Here is a 20,736-nt window from a genome sequence, read left to right as displayed (position 1 = left end):
TTGTGCAGTAGATAGTTATTTCTGGAAAAATCAGCACATGTCACAAGCAGGAAAGGCGTTCCCACAATACTGTGCTTTTGAATTGAAAACAGGACTCTTGACCAACGAATGTAGAAGCAGATCTACAGTTCAGCTTACAATGCTGGTCACCATTGGGTTCTATATTATCGTAAACTGTTTTCTCTTGTTCTGCATGAAAATATGATAGTAAATTTTTTTCTTAACCATCAATATAAACTACATGGGGTAAGTAACATATAAAAAATATAATATTGTGGTGGAGTATTCCTTTACCTTGTAGTGTGGCTGACCATGTTTTTTAGTGGGCAGGACTGAAAGAATGAAAGTTCATGGTTTTCTGCCTAATGTTGTTCTCAACTACAGAGTCCTCTCAGTGGTATGTTCTTTTACCTGTTTTGTACATTCTATACCCTTATGATTTTTGGAGTAAATTTCAAAATGGGTTCATATGGGTCAATGACTTGGTGATTGTAAGCATACTAAATTAAAAAAAATATATATGTCATTGTCCAGTGGTAGAAGATTTTGTTAATTGGTGGTATAAGTCTTTTCTACATCCTAATATTAGAAAAAACATAAAAAAACAATACTCACCCACAAGAAACAAGGACCAAGCAGTAGAGAATGTTAAAAGTTATCTTGGGACAATCAAAGAGTTTTAATCAAAATATAGAATCATTCTTCAGAAAGGTACATGAGCACCTCTACTGTTTAAAGAGGCTGAGGTGTTTTAGCTTGAACTCTAACATTGTGCCCATTTTTTACAGATCTTGTATTGAGTCTGTCTTATATTCTGCTGGCTTGGTTCGGAAATCTTAATGATGGCAACAAAAACAGGATGCATCAAAAATGGATTAGTAAAATATTAATAAGGTCCCAGTAGTCAAATCTGACAGACCTGTTTAATACACAAGTATTAAAGAAAGCAGAGTATATTCTCTTAGCCAGAACTCATCCACTACATTTTTAACTCCAGTTGTTATCACAGGTCAAAGGTTCTAGTTTCTGAGGATAAAAACAGGTTTAAGTATTTGTTTACTCCAACTGATATTAATCTTCTAAATATATTTCACTTTAATAAACACCCAAAGGCTTAACTTGTGGGCTGAATACTTATCAATTGTTGGCTGAGTCTTAATGTTGGTCTAATTTTTACATGTAATAAATATTTCTGATACTGTATCAAAAGTATTATTTTCTCAACATTTTTTTTATTTTTACAGATTCGTGTTTGTGCTTTTGTTAATGTGGTTTCTTGGTCTACCTACAAAAACCTTGCCAACACCAAGATATCTCTCTTGGGACAAAACATTTCATTTGAATTGATTTGAATTGAATTCATGGTGAGTAGTTGATTAGTTGGATAATAGCTACTGGAAACCAACATGTACTGCATGTTCCTTTATTTAGATTGGTTTTTTTTCTTTTTTGATCCTACAAAGGTTATTGTGAATTTCCTTAATCATTTTCAGTAGCTAGCTGTCCTTTACATTAGTCAATTTGAGGACAAATTTTATTGTTATCAACTCTTCTCATGGAATACACTGTCTAAATTCTACATGTCTTCACTGTAGATCTAAATGCAAGACTTTAATAAGTCTTTGATAAATACAACCCAACTGCCATCACATAATCTCTGTTGTCCGGTTTTAGGGGCTCTTAGTACTTTTTCTCTGTATTGGAATGTGGTTGCTTTGAGCTGTATAATTTATTTAAATCTTTGTGTGCTCAATATTGTGTGCCATGGACAATCAAAGCTCCTTGACCTCTCTTTCTCTCCTGACCAGTTGCATTCTACCTATGAGTCATCTGTTGTTGCTTGCCAAGCAGGAGATCTTCTGGTCTCCCAAGTGTCTTTTATGGCTACTCACTCTAAGTTAGAGGATCAGATGCCCTTAGTGGATGCTAGGTCAAAAGCTTACTAATGCAAACTCCATCAAGCCTGACATGCTTCCCTTTGACATCTGTGTGTGTGATATGATAAGTTTATCCGCAGAACACAATTCACTGACTGACTATTACCAATAGCAGCCTTTGTTGTTCAACACAGACTTACTGTATGGAAGTGTTTGGTCGCTGCTATAATTTTCCACAAGAACATTTTGCTGGTGCCTGTTCCCGTAGAAATCATTGGGCAATATAAAATACAGTACAATAAGTATAGTGTAATGTAATAATGTAGTATTGTACAAAAATATAATACAGACACGGAAAATGTGCTTTCTAAATGCAAAATTTTGGTGTAATGAATGATCAATGAAAGAATGGCATTTACAGTAAGACCATCTTGCCTTGTGTTATTGTTCTGAATAATGTATAATTTAAATATTTGTTTTTTGGTGTACTGTATTTATAAATTTAGTATATTTATGCTTTGATCACGAAGTTGAGCAAGTTTTTACAGTAGACTCCAGTGGCAGTGGGTTTACATACTGAGGACAATTGTTGGTGTGATTTCTATACACAGTTACAGGTACGTCCTTGTGTCCAATTTTTATTTATTTAATTTCATTTTGAAACTGCTTATAAAATTAAGTTGTGTGGCTACTTCAGTTTGGCCAAATTAAGTTATATTTTGAAAGATGTGGCATTAACCCTGTGCTAGCTTCTGGCACCTTATTCAGGGTTTAACATTGCCTTGCATCTAATACTGCCCAGACAGGCAATGCTCCTCACAACCCTGAATATCATTTTCATGAGCATTGTAATGCATTGGTTGTATCTTGTTTTAGTGGTTTGCCTATAGCAAATGAAAAAAATAACACTCAAAGTAGGATGCAATATTTAGTAACAGAAAATACCATCCAAAATACACTGTTCTTTGTTAGGAAGGAAATTCTTGCAATATTACTGTTTTTCCTTGCATCATGGCATTAGTGACATGTTGGACTGTTCTTGGAACGTAGGGGAACTCTGTAACAAAAGGTAGAGCAGGTTTTTTTCCTTAGGAGACTGTGTTCCTTTAATGTAGGCAGTGACATCCTTCACATCATCAACAACTCTGTGATGGCCAGTGCAGTTTTCTACACTGTGTTGTGCTGGGCTGCTAACATCACTTCAAGAGAGGCCCACCAAATCAGCAAGCTAATTAAAATGGCAGGCACAGTTATGGGATGCACTCTGTACCCCCTAGCAAAGGAGAGAATGAAAAAATTGAATGCCATTGTGAACAATACTGCATATCACCTCTGTGACACACTAACAGTGAGAAGTTTCTGCCAACGAATTATTTAGCAGAAGTGTGTCTGGAAAGCTGTATGTTTGCATAATGCCTCACTGTGACTGTGACAGCCATGTCAGAACTTTTCTATCTTTTTAATTGTCTTACTTTATAGTCTCGTGCATGTTCAGACCAAAGTGTATGTATATATTTACTTGCTTACTTACTTATTTATCTACCTATTTATATATTTATTTAAAGAGCTTCTGTAAAAAGCCAAATTTCCCACTGGGTACAAATAAATTTCTATCTATGGTACGAAGTCAGCTGTCGTCAGTGCTGCATGACAATAAATTTCTAGTTTATCTTAGATTTTGCCATAGCTATAGAATTGTGTGGATCAATATAAATAAAATACCAAGGTCTGTTCATTTGTCCTGCAGTTTCTTGAAAACGTCTGGGGCTAAAACCTTAACATTGGTCTTAATCGAAAATTCATGGCCAGATATGTTCTTGAAATTCAAAAAAGATTAGGTAGCAGTAACCTCAGCAAAGTGACCTGTGGTCATGTGTTCCTTATGGGAAAATGATTGAGAAAGTGACATGGCAGAAACAAAAAGAGCAAAGCTGACATCTGCTCAGCATCATGCAAAACATAGAAGCTGATTATGTGACAAGGAACATCATAATAGTTACTTTCATGCTTCATCTCACCAAAACTGTGCAGTCTCCAGACCACCACTTGAAACCACATAGATGTACATGATGGAATGAAGCACAAACTGATATACTGTATTTGTAAAAAAAAAAAAAAGTGAAACAAAATCAAAGGAGAATATAAACATGAAAAAAGTTAAAAGAAAGTGGGAGTTCAGGGTGATGTTTTTAGATGGGTGCAGAATTGGCTCAGACACAGGAAGCAGAGGGTGATGGTGCGAGGAACCTCATCAGAACTAGCTGATGTTAAGAGTGGTGTTCCACAGGGGTCAGTGCTAGGGCCGCTGCTATTTTTAATATATATAAATGATTTAGATAGGAATATAAGTAACAAGCTGGTTAAGTTTGCAGATGATACCAAGATAGGTGGATTAGCAGATAATTTGGAATCCGTTATATCATTACAGAAGGACTTGGATAGCATACAGGCTTGGGCAGATTTGTGGCAGATGAAATTTAATGTCAGTAAATGTAAAGTATTACACATAGGAAGTAAAAATATTAGGTTTGAATACACAATGGGCGTTTGGAAAATCGAGAGTACACCTTATGAGAAGGATTTACGAGTCATAGTGGACTCCAAGCTATCAACTTCCCAACAGTGTTCAGAAGCCATTAAGAAGGCTAACAGACTGTTAGGTTATATAGCACGATCTGTGGAGTACAAGTCCAAGGAGGTTATGCTCAACCTTTATAATGCACTGGTGAGGCCTCATCTTGAGTACTGTGTGCAGTTTTGGTCTCCAGGCTACAAAAAGGACATAGCAGCACTAGAAAGGTCCAGAGAAGAGCGACTAGGCTGATTCCAGGTCTACAGGGGTTGAATTATGAGGAAAGATTAAAAGAGCTGAGCTTTTACAGTTTAAGCAAAAGAAGATTAAGAGGTGACATGATTGAAGTGTTTAAAATTATGAAGGGAATTAGTACAGTGGATTGAGACTTGTATTTTAAAATGAGCTCATCAAGAACACGGGGACACAGTTGGAAACTTGTTAAGGGTAAATTTCGCACAAACATTAGGAAGTTTTTCTTTACACAAAGAACGATAGACACTTGGAATAAGCTACCAAGTAGTGTGGTAGACAGTAAGACGTTAGGGACTTTCAAAACTCGACTTGATGTTTTCTTGGAGGAAGCAAGTGGATAGGACTGGCGAGCTTTGTTGGGCTGAATGGCCTGTTCTCGTCTAGATTGTTCTAATTCTAATTCTAATTCTAAAACACAATTTTATTGCAAAACACCCCCAGGTAAATGAAGAAAAGACCAAGGTGATCATTGTAGTTGAAGAAGCAGGTGCATGGACATGCAGCACATACAGTAGAGGTATTTAGAGAAACTCAACCAATGCACAATTTGTCAGAAGTGGACACATCAAAGTTGTGTAATGGGTAGTATGTGAATGATGAGCGTAACCTTTTCATTTAATAAATATTGGTAATCGAGTTGTTTGGGAAAAGTTGGGGACTTCTGCTACTTAAGTTACATGTTGAGTGCAGACAGAGGTGGGGTCACAGCAATTAAAATCAGAGTGTCAAATGAAATTAGAATCAAATAAAAGAAAATCAAATCTTGGAGTCAGTCTCTTTTCTGACTTCCAGAGGAGTCTTTCTCTGGCATTGATTTAAAAGTTTATGAAAGCTTTATGAGAAGTAGTATAGCATGCTCTATGGCAGTGAGACCTGAAAATGGAACATGAAGTAAAGCTAAAAAGAGAATTTAGAGGAATATGAATGCCATGTTAAAAGAAAGATTTGGTGTGGAGGTTATAGATGGTATGCTGAAGAGAAAAACACAAAGATAGCCTGGGCGTGTGGAACAAAATGAAGATGATGACTGAAATTCAGGTGGAGGGGATGGGACCAAGATGGATGTTTTAATATCTTATATTCTTCATTTTTTTCCCTTTGAAAAATGGAATTTAGTAATATATTCATCTTATTTATTATTTCTCTACCAACCCTTATTATTTATTAATGGATTTATTATGAATATACAAATCACACAGCATACTAATTGGGCCTTTCGGACATCTATTTTATTACATACAAAGTCACCTTTATAAAACTAGTCTTCTGAGACAAGAAGAGAATATAAGTCATTAAGCAGTTTGTGTTGAACTATAAACTATACAGTAGTTGAGTATAGACTGAAATTACATAAATGGTTTTTGCAAACATTCTGTTAGTAATACACAACTTTATTTAAACTACTTTTTGTCTAATAGATGAAGGTACTGCCATGGAAGTAGGACAACAGTAAACTGAACTCAAGGAGGATACACACTGTCACACACATGCGCATGGGAGGCAGCTAAAGGTCTTCAGTAAGGGCAATTCCGAGTCAGACTGGGATTTGGCAGAGTGCACTGATTCTTTTTATCGTTTTCCTACAGACCATCCACGGGAGATTCCACCTGGCCCTGTTGATGTCACTTCCGGAGCTTGTGCCGACATCCCCGGAGTCCCGGGGGCGCAGACCGCTTGGGAACGAGGAGGGATACAGGTGGAGGGAGAGGAGGGGTTGGTGTGCTCTGACTAACCCCTTAGCGGTCCCACACACAGGAGTGGTGATTGTAAACGGGTCCAAAGCCTTATTTGATTTGAGCAACATTACCATTGTCGCCCGCCGGTTTGTGATACTGCGACAGTGGTTAAAGATTAAGACCAGTATCACCTGTGTCCACGGAGAAATCACCTGTGTCATCAGTTATGGAGGATTGGTAAAAAAATTAACCATGGCGGTCCTCCCAAATCTGCCGCATCCGGTGATACTGGGGCGGGACTGGTCTAAAATTAAAAGCGGTGAGACACATATCACTCCTGGTTTTAACTTAGGCCTAATAGTAGATGGAGATGTGCCATCTCAAGCTGCCTCCACGCCGCGTAACCAGCCAGTGGAGAGAGACGAAGCAGTCATCCACTAGCGCCGAGACGGACCAGGCGGAAACCATGCCTCTTGAGGTCGGCCTTGACCCTCTCTCCATTTTGCAGTTTCAATTTAGAGAGACACCGGCTTCTTTTTAAAGGGAGCAGTGGAATGACGATTCCCTTAAGTTTGCCAAAAATGCAGTGGTCCTGTTCAATGGCCAGCATATTCACCAGTCGATACCACAGGGTCCTCACTTTGTTCTGGAAAATTACCTTCTCTATAGCGTAGCAGAGCATTAAGGGACAGGAGCGAAGGCTACTGCTAATCCCACTGACATTCCGGCAGCAGGTCTGTACACTTCCACCTCCTATGTGGCCATTTGGGCGCAGAGAAAACCCTGGAACGGATCAAGCTCCATTTTTATTGCCCGGGAATCAATGAGGAGGTTCGTCGCTTTTGGACTTCCTGTCCGGAGTGTCAATTGTGACAAATTCCTAGGAGGGACCATGCTCCTCTTGGTCCTATTCCCCTAATTGATGTCCAATTTCACAGGGTTGATTTAGTGAGACCCCTAGAACCCTCAGCCTGAGGACACAAGTACATTTTAGTCCTTGTAGATTATGCTACCAAATACCCCAAAGCTGTTCTGTTGCGCTTAGCTACTTCTAAAGCCATCACACGAGAGTTGGTAGGGGTCTTTGCGCAATGCGGCATCCCTAAGGAAATCCTGACTGACCAAGGGACACCTTTTATCTTGGAGACGTTCAAGGAGACTGCCAAGTTACTTAAAATAAAGCATCTAAAGACCATGGTGTATCATCCTCAAACCGACGGTTTGGTAGAAAGATTCAATCAGACTCTCAAACAAATGCTTCGTAATGTGGGCAACGAGGATGGAAGGAACTGGGATCAGCTCCTCCCCCTCGTCCTTTTGGCCTATCGGGAAGTCCCACAAGGCTCCACAGGGTTCTCCCCTTTTGAATTATTGTATGGGCGACAACCCCGGGGCATATTAGATATTCTAAAAGAAGGATCGGAAGAAGAGGCTCTTCCCTCTACAAATATATTGGAATATATCGCACAATTACGCAATATATTTGGTAAAATTTGGCCCCTCCTCAAAAGTCAAACGGAAGAGGCACAAGCAGCACAGGTCCGATATTACGACCATGGCACGTCTCTCCAGGAGTTCTGCTCGGGAGATCGGGTCATGGTACTAGTACCTACTTCTCACTCTAAGTTACTTGCCCATTGGCAATATCCATACGAAGTTAAGGAGAGGAAAGGACTTATCGACTATTTGGTGACAGTTATCCTGTCCGTCCCGGAGGTAGTGAGTGAAAACCACGGAAGGACCTCTCTAATTGAACACGGCATTGTGACAGAGCCCAGGGTAATAGTTTCAGAACGTCTGTATTGTCTTCCCGAGGCAAAAAGAACTGAAGTGGAGCTTGAGATTAAGCACATGCTGGAACTAGGAATAATCGAGGAAAGTCATAGTCCCTGGTTCAATCCCATTGTCTTGGTCGCTAAGCCAGATGGGAGTTGGAGGTTTTGCAATGACTTCCGTCAACTTAATCAAGTCTCCCAATTTGATGCTTATCTTAATAATTCTTTGCATTTATATAGCGCTTTTTCTCAAAACTCAAAGCGCTCTGCCACCTCCTTGAGAGGCTTGGACAAGCTCAGTATTTGACCACGCTGGACATGACAAAGGGGTACTGGCAGGTTCATTTAACGGACTCCATGTTAAGATCACGTTTAGCACCCCTAGCAGACAATGGCAGTGTCATGTCCTTCCATTTGGGTTACACGGGCTCCGGCAACCTTCCAGCGTCTGGTGGACAAAGCGCTCAGACCTCATAACTCACACAGTGCTGCCCACTTGGATGACATGGTCATCTTTTCCAGCACATGGATGGAATACCTACATCAGGTAAAAGCTGTATTGTGAACACTTGGTGAGGCCGGATTTCGGATTAATCCCAAGAAATGTTTTGGATTGAGCGAAGCCAAGTATTTAGGGTACCTGGTGTGTTGGGGTGCCGCGAAGCCACAGTGCTCCAAAGTGGGTGCCATTTTAAAATGGCCCCATCCGCGAACCAAGCGGCAGGTCCAAGCCTTTCTCGGGTTGGCAGGGTACTACTGACGGTTTGTGACCCGGTTCTCGGAGAGAGTGGTTCCTTGACTGATTTGAAAAAGAAGAGGACCCCAGACATTGTGGTATGGACTGAAAAGACAGGGGCTGCATTTAGTGACTTGAAGCAGACCCTTACGTCTGGACCTATTTTGAAAGCACCTAACTTTTCTTTACCTTTCATCCTCCAGACGGACGCTTCGGAAACAGGCCTGGAGGCCGTGCTGAGCCAAAACGTTGATGGTGTGGAACACCCCATCATGTTCCTGAGTCGGAAACTGTTGGAACGGGAGACCAGGGGCCTCATGCATAATGGTGTGCGTAGAATTCACACTATAACATGGTGTAAGCACAAAAGCAGAAATGTTCGTACATACAAAAAAATCCAGATGCATAAATCTGTGTGAACGCCAACTTCCACGTTCTTCTGCTACATAAATCCCGGTCAGCGTGAAAAGTAACACACGTGCATGCGCCTGATGTCCCACCCCAACTCCTCCCAGAATTACGCATCTTTGAATATGCAAATCAATATAAATAGCCCTTAAGCTTAGTGTTCTGTGAAAAGGCAATGGCAAAAGCCCGGGGGTAATAGAAGAAATTCAGCGAATGCCAAGTGGAGGCAAAGAAAAACGTACTATTTGTTGGTTTAAGCAGTAGTATAAACAACAAAAGGAAGCTGATCGAGTGACATAAAGTGTCGGAGAAACTTGAAAGCTGCAGTTCACAAAGTCGCATAGTGCCTGAAATAAAAAAGAAGTTGTCAGATATCAAAGTCGCTGTGAAAAGGCAAGTCGTAGCCCATCATCTGAGTGTCATATGAAAGCTTATTAGGGTACAGAAAAAATAAAATAGGCACACAGTGGGGAAAAAAGCACAAAATCTTGAAATTTCCACTTTAATCACATAGTTTATTTTGTCATTAAAGTAGAACATCATAAATTACATCTTAAAATTGTTTAATTTACTAGTTTTTTAAATCCCATCGTAACTAAAGTAGCGCGTTAAATGCTTTGTTTTGTATTTGATCTTCTATGTGCTCTATGTGTGTGAATCACTAGGTGCTTCCGGGCTTTCTCTTCCACCGACAGGACACAGAATCCATTACATTCGTAATATTACAGCTCTCTGAATAATTAAAACACTGAGATGTATACTTGATATCATTTTCATGATGATAGGAGTTAAAGCATGTTATTAAACATGGGAACACGGTGGAGCAGTGATTGTGCTGGACCTTCAATGAAATAATTTATTGCAGCAGTACTGTCTCTTTCAAATGTACTAACCTCCAATTCCCGTCCTTACTTCTTTTTCTCCAAATACCCAATCGGCACACAATCAGCTCTGTAATAGACGTTAAGCCATCTGTAAGCTTAGAATGCAGATTCTACAAAACTTTTAAGGAACATAGAAATATCTTCGTAGTATAATTATTCTATGCTTCCAGTGTCACGTCACTCCCAGAAAGCATATGGCGCGAGGCAGGTACAATCCTTGAATGGAGCGCCAGCTCCTTGCTAGCGCAGCGACACCGTGTCCTCACATCTTTAATTATTAACAATATAGATTATTTAAATAAAGTTAAAGTTTTATCTGTATAATATCATAAACATATTTTGCTGCATTTCATCTTAAAGATGATATTGTCATCATATGTACTGTAAATATGCGCTTTATAAAGTGGCTCAGGTTGTGCAATATTATAACTGTAGTGCAAGCTCACAGTGAGGTAATTGTACAAATAAGTATAAACAGTTCTAAAGGAGCACTGAATGGACTGATTGAGTGTGTTTATAGTTCTTGGGATGAAACTGTTTCTGAACTTCTGGGTCCGTACAGGAAAGGTTTTGAAGCGTTTGCCGTGTGAGAGGAGTTCAATAGACAGCATGGCTGAGGCAGCATTTGCTTGATGCTTTATACTGATAATTCTCTTTCCGATTAGCTGCTCCGAGTGGTGTAGTGAGAGTAATATGGAAAAAGATGATCCGCTGTGGCAACCCCTAACGGGAGCAGCTGAAAGAAGAAAAAGAAGGTGCAGTGAGAGTAACAACGCTAAAGCAGCTATGGAATTTGGAATAGTTTGGCCATTCCGTGGACCATTTTATTGTTACAGGTTAATTACAATCGGATGCATTAAACTAATAAACAATATACGGTTAATTTCAGTGTATTTATAAAGCCACGTCAGGGATGTGGATCTAAAAAAGAAAGGGTAACCACACAGGAACAATAGCACTGCTTTCATGTTGGGTGCCACCAGTCTGCAAAACCGAGCGCAGAACTTGCGTACCCCAAGGTATGAGCTACCATGGAAATGTGTGTGGCTTTACACCAAGTTTAGGTTTTATACACCGCGATTTAAATGTGGAAATAGGCTTACGCAAAATTTTTGTGTGTATGCACCGTTTATACATGAGGCCCCAGGTAGGCAGCGGTGAAGAGTGAGGCTTTGGCGAATGAATAGGTGATTTCGCAGCTGAGTTACTACCTGTTGGGCTGGGATTTCACCTTTGTCAAGGACCATGCACCTTTACAGTGGATGGCCCTGCAAAAGGAGTCGAATCCATGGGTCACCCGGTGGTTTCTTGACCTACAGCCATACAAGTTTTTGCTCGTTCATCATCGAGGCTCTCTCCATGACAGCGCCAATGCTCTTTCTCGGGTTCACAACCTCTCAGTCAGGACTGCCCAACCCAATGGGTCTGGGCTGAGGCGGGGGCCTTGTCACACACGTGTACATGGGAGGCAGCTAAAGGGCTTGAGTAAGGTCAATTCTAAGTCAGACTGGGATGCGGCAGAGTGCATTGATTTTTTTTCTCGCTTTTCTACAGACCATCCATGAAAGATTCAACCTGGCCCTGTTGACGTCACTTCCAGGTCCGAGCCTATGGAGGAAGACCTTGTTGGCTCTGGCCTCTTTGATGTCACTTCAGGTCTCGAGCCTATGGATGAAGACCCTTATGAACCCAATCCCTCTGATTTCAGTTCCTGTGTTCCCCTTTAAAAGCCTCCACCTTTTCCTTATTCCCTCTGTTCCCCCCTGTTTTGGACTCGGTTTTGTGCACATCAGTGCTGTATAACATTTTGCGACTTTGCAGCCAGGATGCCAAATATACAGGTGGCTTCCCCAAACCTTGTTATGATTCTGTGTGGAGTTTTTGACAACACACTATGCAACATTGCCAAGAGTGCTTTCTATATGTAAATATTCTCCAAAGGTTTTTGGTTATAACTCCCAAACAGTCTTCAGGAGTGCTGTTTAAACTGATGTTTATAATATAGCAATTTCAGCTAATGGCTTGCGCGACTCATGTAAGATTGAACATTAGGTTGATTATCTTTGTCTTTTTTATATTTACAGCTCAATTAGCTACAGGCAAGTGAGGTTGCATATGCGATATTTAAAAACTTTCTCTCACTTCAGAAACTCTTTTATACAGTATAACATGTTAATATTGAAACTGTGCTGTAACATTAATACTAAGAGGTTTCAGTTAGAATTATTTTAATAACAAAAACCAAAATCAAAAATGTCCTAGTTGTACTTAAAAAATGTGTTAATTTTGTTTTTTAGCTTTTAAATTGCATAGTAATCAATATATATTTTTTACATCTAATAATATTGCAACAAATAAAATACAGTTTTTTGGTCAAAGTTTTAATTCTTTATGCTATATAGCAGCTTTCATAAAACTTTTCAGAAAATGAAAATTAAATCATCTACTATGTCTACTTTGTACTATTAACTATTAGCAAAAAATTTGTCTGAAATCCTCAGTACATTGGTCTGACATTAATTGCTTATGATTTGAAAGGCTGTGCCAATATAATTTTTGATTAAGGCACCTGTGTATTGGCTGCATTTCCTTAATTTTATAACCTACCTTTTTCACCTTTATATCTTAAATCTTAATAGGTTCTAAGGCTGGCAATAAAATGACACACTCAATAAAATGAGTGTTTACATGCAAACATTAGAATAGGTAATTCAAGTAGAAATAATTCCAGTACCACTTTTCTTTTTTAATATATAATCTGATGTGGATATTGTATTATTTACTAATATTAATGTAGTCAATATAAACTAAAAAAAATCACTATGAACAATTTATTTGTGTGGTCTGTAAAACAATAGAATCTTACTGATTTAACAGTTATCCGAATAGATCACTGGAATTCAAAAATTAAAAAAATATAATAATAATCATAAAATTAATAATAAATTAACAATGAAAAACATTGCAATTTTGTTTTGTCAGAAGCAAAAACTAATATGTTAACAGATGTTCAGTCTTATATTATTTGGTTTACATTTACACTATCTAGTATGTCTAAAGCACTAACAAAAGCAGCATGTTTTGTGTCCAAATTTAAGATAGCATTAATGTTGTCAAAAGCAAGCAAAAGAATGCACAATATTAATAATAATAATAATTAATTACATTTATATAGCGCTTTTCTAACCAACTGAAAACACTTTACATAGGCAGTGGGGAACCATATATAACAGCATCAATATGCAGCCTCCACCCAGATGATATGATGGCAGCCATTTTTGCACAAGTATGCTCACCACACATTACCTATTAGGTGGTGAATGGGTGAAAAAGAGTTAGTAAATAAGGGCCATGGGATGATTAGGAGTCCAGAATGACAAGGCCAGGAAAGTGGGAAACATACCTCTTTTTGATAAAGACACCAAAGATCATTTATGATCACAGAAGGCCAGGACATCAGATTTACATTTCACTGCCAATTTTAACAGTACAGTGTCCACATCACTGCACTGGGCTATTAGGATTCACATACAGACCACCAAGTAAGCATCCCCTGATGGCTTCACCAACACTTCTTCCAGCAGCAATTCAAGTTTTCCCTAGATGGTTGCAGTGCATAGCAGTGGTACGGCATGGCAGTACAGTGAACCCTCATTTATCACGGTTAATCCGTTCCAGACTCTACCGTGATAAATGAATTTTCGCGAAGTAGGATTCTTTATTTATAAATCGATTATTTTCGCAGTTAGAATATGGAAAACCTGTTTACGACCTTCTAAATACGTTTTTTAACATTATTAGAGCCCTCTAGACATGAAATAACATCCTTTAGTCACCATTACACTTGTATTACCCAATATATTAGACAAAATAAGAGAAAATAAGACATATTAGACGTTACAAATATCATATTACTAGGCGCACTCGCCTTTTAAAGCGACCGACTTTTATCCTCAATTTTTGTGCGCTCTATGTGTACATCAGGCATGTAAGTGTAGGGAATGAGAACATCAAAGTGCCCATTCATAACATCTCCCGAAAACCTAAGTTTTTTTTTATCCCCTCAAGTGCCTGTCCAAAGTCGTACAATGTCAGCCCAAATCTGTACCGCTAAAGACGGAGTTTCATGCACTAAATAAGCTATAGATGAGAATAATCAAGCACCATCTCCCAAGATATTTACTACGTGGTGAGGCATTTGTACTCCATCAACATTAATTATTTCCAGGGGTGGGGATCGATTTGTTCTTAACATAATTTTTTTTTTTTGTAAAAACTTGATTGCTATGTATGGATTGTAATAAAATTAATAAAATAAATAAAAAAAAAACCATTAATTATTTCCAGAGACATAATTTTGTCTGTTTTTCCAGTGCATCACGCACAAAAGCAAGGGAACGATGAGAGCACCAGAACTCTGCTCACATCGCGTCGCTTCGTACCTTAAGCCACAAGTAGTAAGTCTGTAATAAGCGGAATACCGCTACGCTTTGCACTCACGGGATGGAAGGACAATCCCGAACGATTTTATATAGTAGATTATTGTACTGTACATTTTATTGCACACAAACACACACAGTTCTTACACACAACCACTAACCTATGAAGGCACGACCTCAGTAGGAGAGTCTTCAGAGGTGGTGCACTGTCTTCAGCAGGTGCGTTGTTGTCTTCTTCCGCTAAAGGAGTACTAGGAGTAGGCAGTGGGTGTCTGGATGCGCAGCTGAAGAACATCTTGATAGGCAGTCTTTTCACATGCGTGAGGAGGCTTTTGTAGGGTATTTCCATCTTTAATCATATCCAAGAGTTTCACCTTCTCCTGGATAGTAAACATCTTCCTCCAGCGCTTAGTTTTATTGTCAGAAGGCTTAGAAAAAGCAGCACGTTTAGGAGCCATCATAGGGCTTAGATAAAAGTTCTCAGAAAGCGCATGTTTAGTGACGTAAGCGTGTATGAGAAAAAAATCGCGATAGAGTGAAGCCGCGAAAGTCGAAGCATGATATAGCGAGGGATCACTGTATAGCAGTAAAGTATGACAGTACATACTAAAGAACCAACTAAAATATCTCATACATTTGAATTTCTAGAAAAATGAAAACAATGAACAACAGAGAAATCAAAAAACATTTAGACCCACCAAAAAACTCTTTTTACGTGAAAAAGCCCATACAAGTGAAATGCTAAAAAAATGAAAACACGAAAAACACTAACATGTAAATCTTACTTATACCTGGACATGTGGTGACTTTGGCCATGGGACTTTGGAAGGAACAATGACTCTCATCAATCAGTGTGTATCATGTTCCACTTAGTGAAACAGCAAGCTGGAGCAGATCTTTTCAAATGTTAACAATGCAATTAAATGTAAACATGTGGCACCTTTTGGCTGATCTGAACTCAGCCTGGTCCATCACTCTCTCTTGCATGCCTGTTATTAGTTGACAATAGATCTCTTATCATTAGCTGTGTTGATGAAGTACTGTTGTTTGTTATAACATTTCTGTCTGCCTATCTCATTGTAACAAAGCTTCTGCTCTTTCAGACGACAGGCATGTGACATGGAGACACATCCCCAAACTAACATGCAGCTGAAACTCACACAACTCTGAGCACATGGCAGCACGATGAGATTTTTAAACAGCACAGTTCCAGTCACAGGGAAAAGCAGAGAGTAAAGGATTTAAGTAAAAGGACTTACTATCGGTCATCCACGCATGAAGGGGGCATTACTGTAGCTCCTTATTCTCCAGCCATCTTCTTGCAAATAAAGGAACGTGTTCCAGTCAAGATGACATTTTAAATGGTGCACTTTGGTTGGGTGCACGCACGGTGCTCAGCAAGCTGAAAAAAACAGACATTGGGGGAAGGTATTTTGAAGGGTATTGAGTTTGTTTTGGTTTAATTTTTTTTTTGAGTTTGCATTATTGTAACCCGTAGATGTATAAAAGAGAGATTAGCTTTGGTATTATTGTTTCTGGTAGGTAGTAGTATTAGGGTTAGTTTGGTTTTGAGTTATACAGGTCATTTTCACCTTTAAGGGAATGCAGTTAGTTCCATCCAGTGGCAGGGTAGTGTGAGAGAGAAATAGCATCATCTTTATAAGGGTTGAAACATCGTCCGCTCGGAGTTGGTTAACCTGACTTAGGGAGAAAAGAGAATTCAAAAAGGGTGTAGTGTTTACTGTAGGGAGGTGCTGATGAGCCCTCAGTGTGACTCAGGCTCTGCCTGCTTTAGTGGAGTGTAACAGACTCCTATTACTCAGTTTAGGCTACTGATGTAGGTTGAGGGGCTGAATTCGTAATTATTTTTAAATATTGTCCAGGTATTTTTTTTTCTCCAGGACTGGGAAAATTGCCTTTGAGGTAAAGCCCTATTTTTGAGTATTTTGTTTTTCTTCACTTTATATATATATATATTTATTTATTTATTATTTACATATAATGATTTTTCTGCTTCAAGAAGCTTGTGGATTATTTTTTTCTTTATAAATTGTGTGTGTGTGTGTGTGCACTGTATATATTCCGGCACCAGAACTTTTTAAGAGACTGTTGTATCCATCCTCTCATCCTTAATATTTTGCTTTGACTCCTGATCCTGGTTAGTCCTGAACTACTAGCAGCTTGTGACAAGGCATTAATTATTTCTAAAATGGGAAAATGTAAGCTTCACAGGTAAAAAGCCACTTTTTGCATTCAGCCTGTAAGTTTAATGTGAGACAAAGTACTGACTCGTAACTAATAGTTGTGTGGCCATATTTCCTGGTTTGATTATAAAATTACCTACATCTTTGACAAACAGTACTAATAGTTATATGGCCACGTTTCCTAATTTGATTATGAAATTACCTACAGCGGGGTGGTGAACTCCAGGCCTGGAGAGCCGCAGTGGCTACAGGTTTTCATTCTAACCCTTTTCCTAATCAGTGACCAGTTTTCACTGCTAATTAACTTTTTCCCCATCACTTTAATAGCCCTGTTAAAAGAGTTCAGCCCTCTGAATTGATTCCTTTCTTCATTAAATGACAGCCAAGCAGAAATGAGATGTGAAACGAGCTAACAGATAACTAGCTAAACTGGGGCTTCAAACTCCAACCAATTGCACTCGAATCACTTTCTTAATGAAAAGTTAATTCTTACTGTTAATTAAACCTGTTATTTAATTCCACGGTTTGTTGCTGCCACATCATTCTGCCACAGCACACATTTCGAAATGAGGTGACCTGACAGATCAACCTTACCAAGACCATCACCTCTCTTTAATTTCAGATATTGTGTAATGGGCACAGGTGAGCTTGTCATATGGTGGCTTGTTTTGCGTCTCATTATTGTTTGGCTGCTAATTAAAGAAAAAGAAACAACTATGGGGCCTGAGTCAAGTTAATTAAAAGAAATAATCAGCAGCAAAAAGTGGTCACTAATTAAGAAGATGGTAAAAATGAAAACCTGCAGCCACTGCGGCACTCGAGGCCTGGAGTTCGCCACCCCTGACCTCCATCTTTGACAAATAATGTGCAATCTATGAATAAGACAGTGTAACAGTCAATTCTAGTTAAAGAAACGCATTAAATCACTGCTTTATCCTGTTCTTGGTTTGATTCCTCTTATAAGTAAGATTATTGTAAAAATGTTCATACTACAGGATGTACTGGAACCAAACATAACACACAAATTTTCAAAAAGAGCCAGTTAACTAAAGCATAGGAAATTTGAATGTAAAGCAGGAGTAGCTTGTTATTATGTGCAGAATTTTCTTCTTCTTCAATTTTAGCTTATTAAAACTATTTATGATAAAGCAGAAGGAAAAGATCATGCTCAGTGATAACTGCATTACCTGGATCCCAAACATTGTGATCTCCAATAGTATCATATATTAATCACATATTTATAGAAAACAGTAACGCCTTGAGACACAATGTTTATTTTAAACAGGAACAACGGAGTGTCATCCATATATGTGTAACTGTTTTTTCTTTGTTGTTTTGAAATGCTTTTAACTGCTCAATTTCACTTGCTATATAGTTTGTGTAAATGGCAGGCCAAATGTAAAGACAGAAGATGAAGCAGGTGCAGTAGAAGTGTTAAATGCTGTGTGGTCACAGAGAACACCACAATGTCCGAGCTGTGGTTCTTTGCTCACAGTGGGAGATCTTCCTGCCACATTTCAAAACACAGTGACAGAAGTGCTCAATTGCATAAGATGTCTGGACTTTTTAAAAATTATGACACAGAAGAGAACTTCAGAAAATGAGAGACTGCTACATAACAACAACCACTTGCAAAGAAGTGTAAAGAAATCAAAAGAGAAGGTGGCAGCATGCCAGTCCTTCATCTTTCTGCTGGTAAATAACTAATTTCCAGACACATTTGAAAAATGTCTGCTGCCAGCTTCTATTCCTACATATTTATTGTTTACATTTTTTTTTCTTTTGCGTTGTCATTCCATTTTTTTTTTACCTTTTATGCAAGGCCAATTAATTTTATTGCAGTCGATACCATTTTTGGTGTTTTGTTCATGTATGCAAGTTGCTGTGACCATGACTAGGCTTAATTTGATGGCCTGACACATCATTTTCTGATGTTGTAAAAGAGTGTGACACACTATGCTCATCATGCAGGATTTTAGATTAAAGCCTCTTTATATGATTTATATTTTTGCAGTGTCTTCATTTAGTAATAATTGGTTCTTACTTTCAGAATCCCTTGTTTCAGCTACTTCTTTAGTCTGCATTTTGTTTTGATTCTCTTAGTGTTAATTGAATTCCTGGTTACAAATCTTTGGCTTTCCGCTTAACTGTCATTTCCTTTAGCCCCCAAAAATGTATATCTCATTTCAAAATAAATTATTTAAAACTATTCTATGGTGCCCTGTGATGAAAATGTAAAAAGTTTATAAAAAGAAATAGCCAAAGTAAACAGTTTGATGCCTAAAACCTGTTAATATTCCCACTAATCTATCAATAGCAAGTTCCTTTGACATTTTACTCTCAGTATCTAAGCTTATGAACATATTATATTTTGTACAATGTTTTCTTTTGAGCCATATTTAATCTTTGTAAAATTAGTTTACCGTTAGGAGGATTTACAGTATAGCATAAGACCTTCGGATGACGATAAGTGGAGTTTACTTGAATTTTCCTGTTAATGAGTTAATCAACATAAAAGGAAAATAACACAACTCTCTAATATAATCATAGGTACTTAATTCATCCACTTTATGCGTAAAAGCAGATGAATTTGTTTTTTGTAATGTACATTATATAACACCTCCTCCAGGTTTATGTGTAAAGATTTTTTCGTTTTCAAACAACATCCTCTGCTATGAGCTCTCAGTCTATATGTCATTTATATGTGTAACCCAAAACCACTTTTTGTCATGCTACCTGTGTTATCGTAGTATTTCTTGCTACTTACCCTTTACCTGTTTTCTGAAGGGTAAGTGTACTTGTCAAGCTTGTTTTCGGGTTGCTCTACTGTTGCACTTTAAGATTATCACACACATACATAGCTATATGCATACACACAGACCCTAACCACAACAGTGCCCCATGAATGACACACACATAGCTGATTAACCTCTAAAACTTTAAACCACACTAGTGCTTTAGGAATAACACAGCCAGTCACTCTCTCAGCACTTCAAGAGACTTACTTATTATCGGCACGAACAACATACAATGTTTTAATGATATATTGGACCCAAATATTACTTTTGGTCTACAAGAATACATTTAAACATACAAAGGCTCAGCACTCTTGACTATAGGCCATTTATCAGCCAAGAATACCTTACTTTACGTTTTGTTTCCTACTATGGGAACCCCACCCCACTACTATGGGGTGGAGCTCTCACTCACAGCCTTAATAAACCTTGCAGCACAGAGATAATGGCAAATCTCTGGCTGCACCAGGTGCTCAAAGAAATCTAACTTATTACTTCAATCACTCTATAGACATTAAGCCAAAGCATAGAGAGTTAAAAGCAGCATGGTATTTATTACAGGAATAATAATAATACCACTGGAATAAAGAATAATAGAAAATAGGAGTGATAGAAAAGTCTGTATATACAGTATATAGTCTTTAGAAAAAGCTTAATGAATGTAATCAGTGATGTCAAAGATGAATGTCCCAGGGTGGCGTTTGATTTAGCAATCGATGTTCATGAAAATACTGTTAACTGACGATTGGATGAAAACTGGCCATATGTGTCTTTGTTTTCTTTTCTGACGCTGCTTTCAAATGAGGCATATTTATTATAAAGTTTCATGCCGTGGTTTCACAACATATGATTGTTACATGCTCCTGATTGACTGGTTGTCAATATGATGGATGAATTTTGCTCAGACTCTTTAATCTATCTTTTCCCAGATAATAAAGATTTTTTGATGTTGCCTAAAACATCACCATGTCCTCTTTTCCCAGGCTGTAAACCAAATTGTTGTCCCAGATGCCCATCCATAAAGTAATCAATACCCTGAGGTATTGGCTCAGACTTCCTTTCCCAGGCTGTAAAACCATTTTAGCACTATGCTGTGAACAACTGTTATAAAAGTG

The 20,736-nt window shown here is 38.4% G+C and overlaps 1 long non-coding RNA gene across 1 annotated transcript in view; it reads right to left on the bottom strand.

Moving 5' to 3' along the window:
- The window catches only part of LOC120529654, a 126,294-nt gene that overhangs the window by 21,332 nt on the left and 84,226 nt on the right, over window positions 1-20,736 (bottom strand). The window contains exon 4 of the long non-coding RNA XR_005633787.1: window positions 15,882-16,024. This is a non-coding gene — a long non-coding RNA (uncharacterized LOC120529654). The remainder of the gene's footprint in view (window positions 1-15,881; window positions 16,025-20,736) is intronic.

The sequence above is a fragment of the Polypterus senegalus genome, chromosome 1, assembly GCF_016835505.1.
Source record: "Polypterus senegalus isolate Bchr_013 chromosome 1, ASM1683550v1, whole genome shotgun sequence".
NCBI lineage: Eukaryota > Metazoa > Chordata > Cladistia > Polypteriformes > Polypteridae > Polypterus > Polypterus senegalus.
This window is presented reverse-complemented; position numbering and strand designations above follow the sequence as displayed.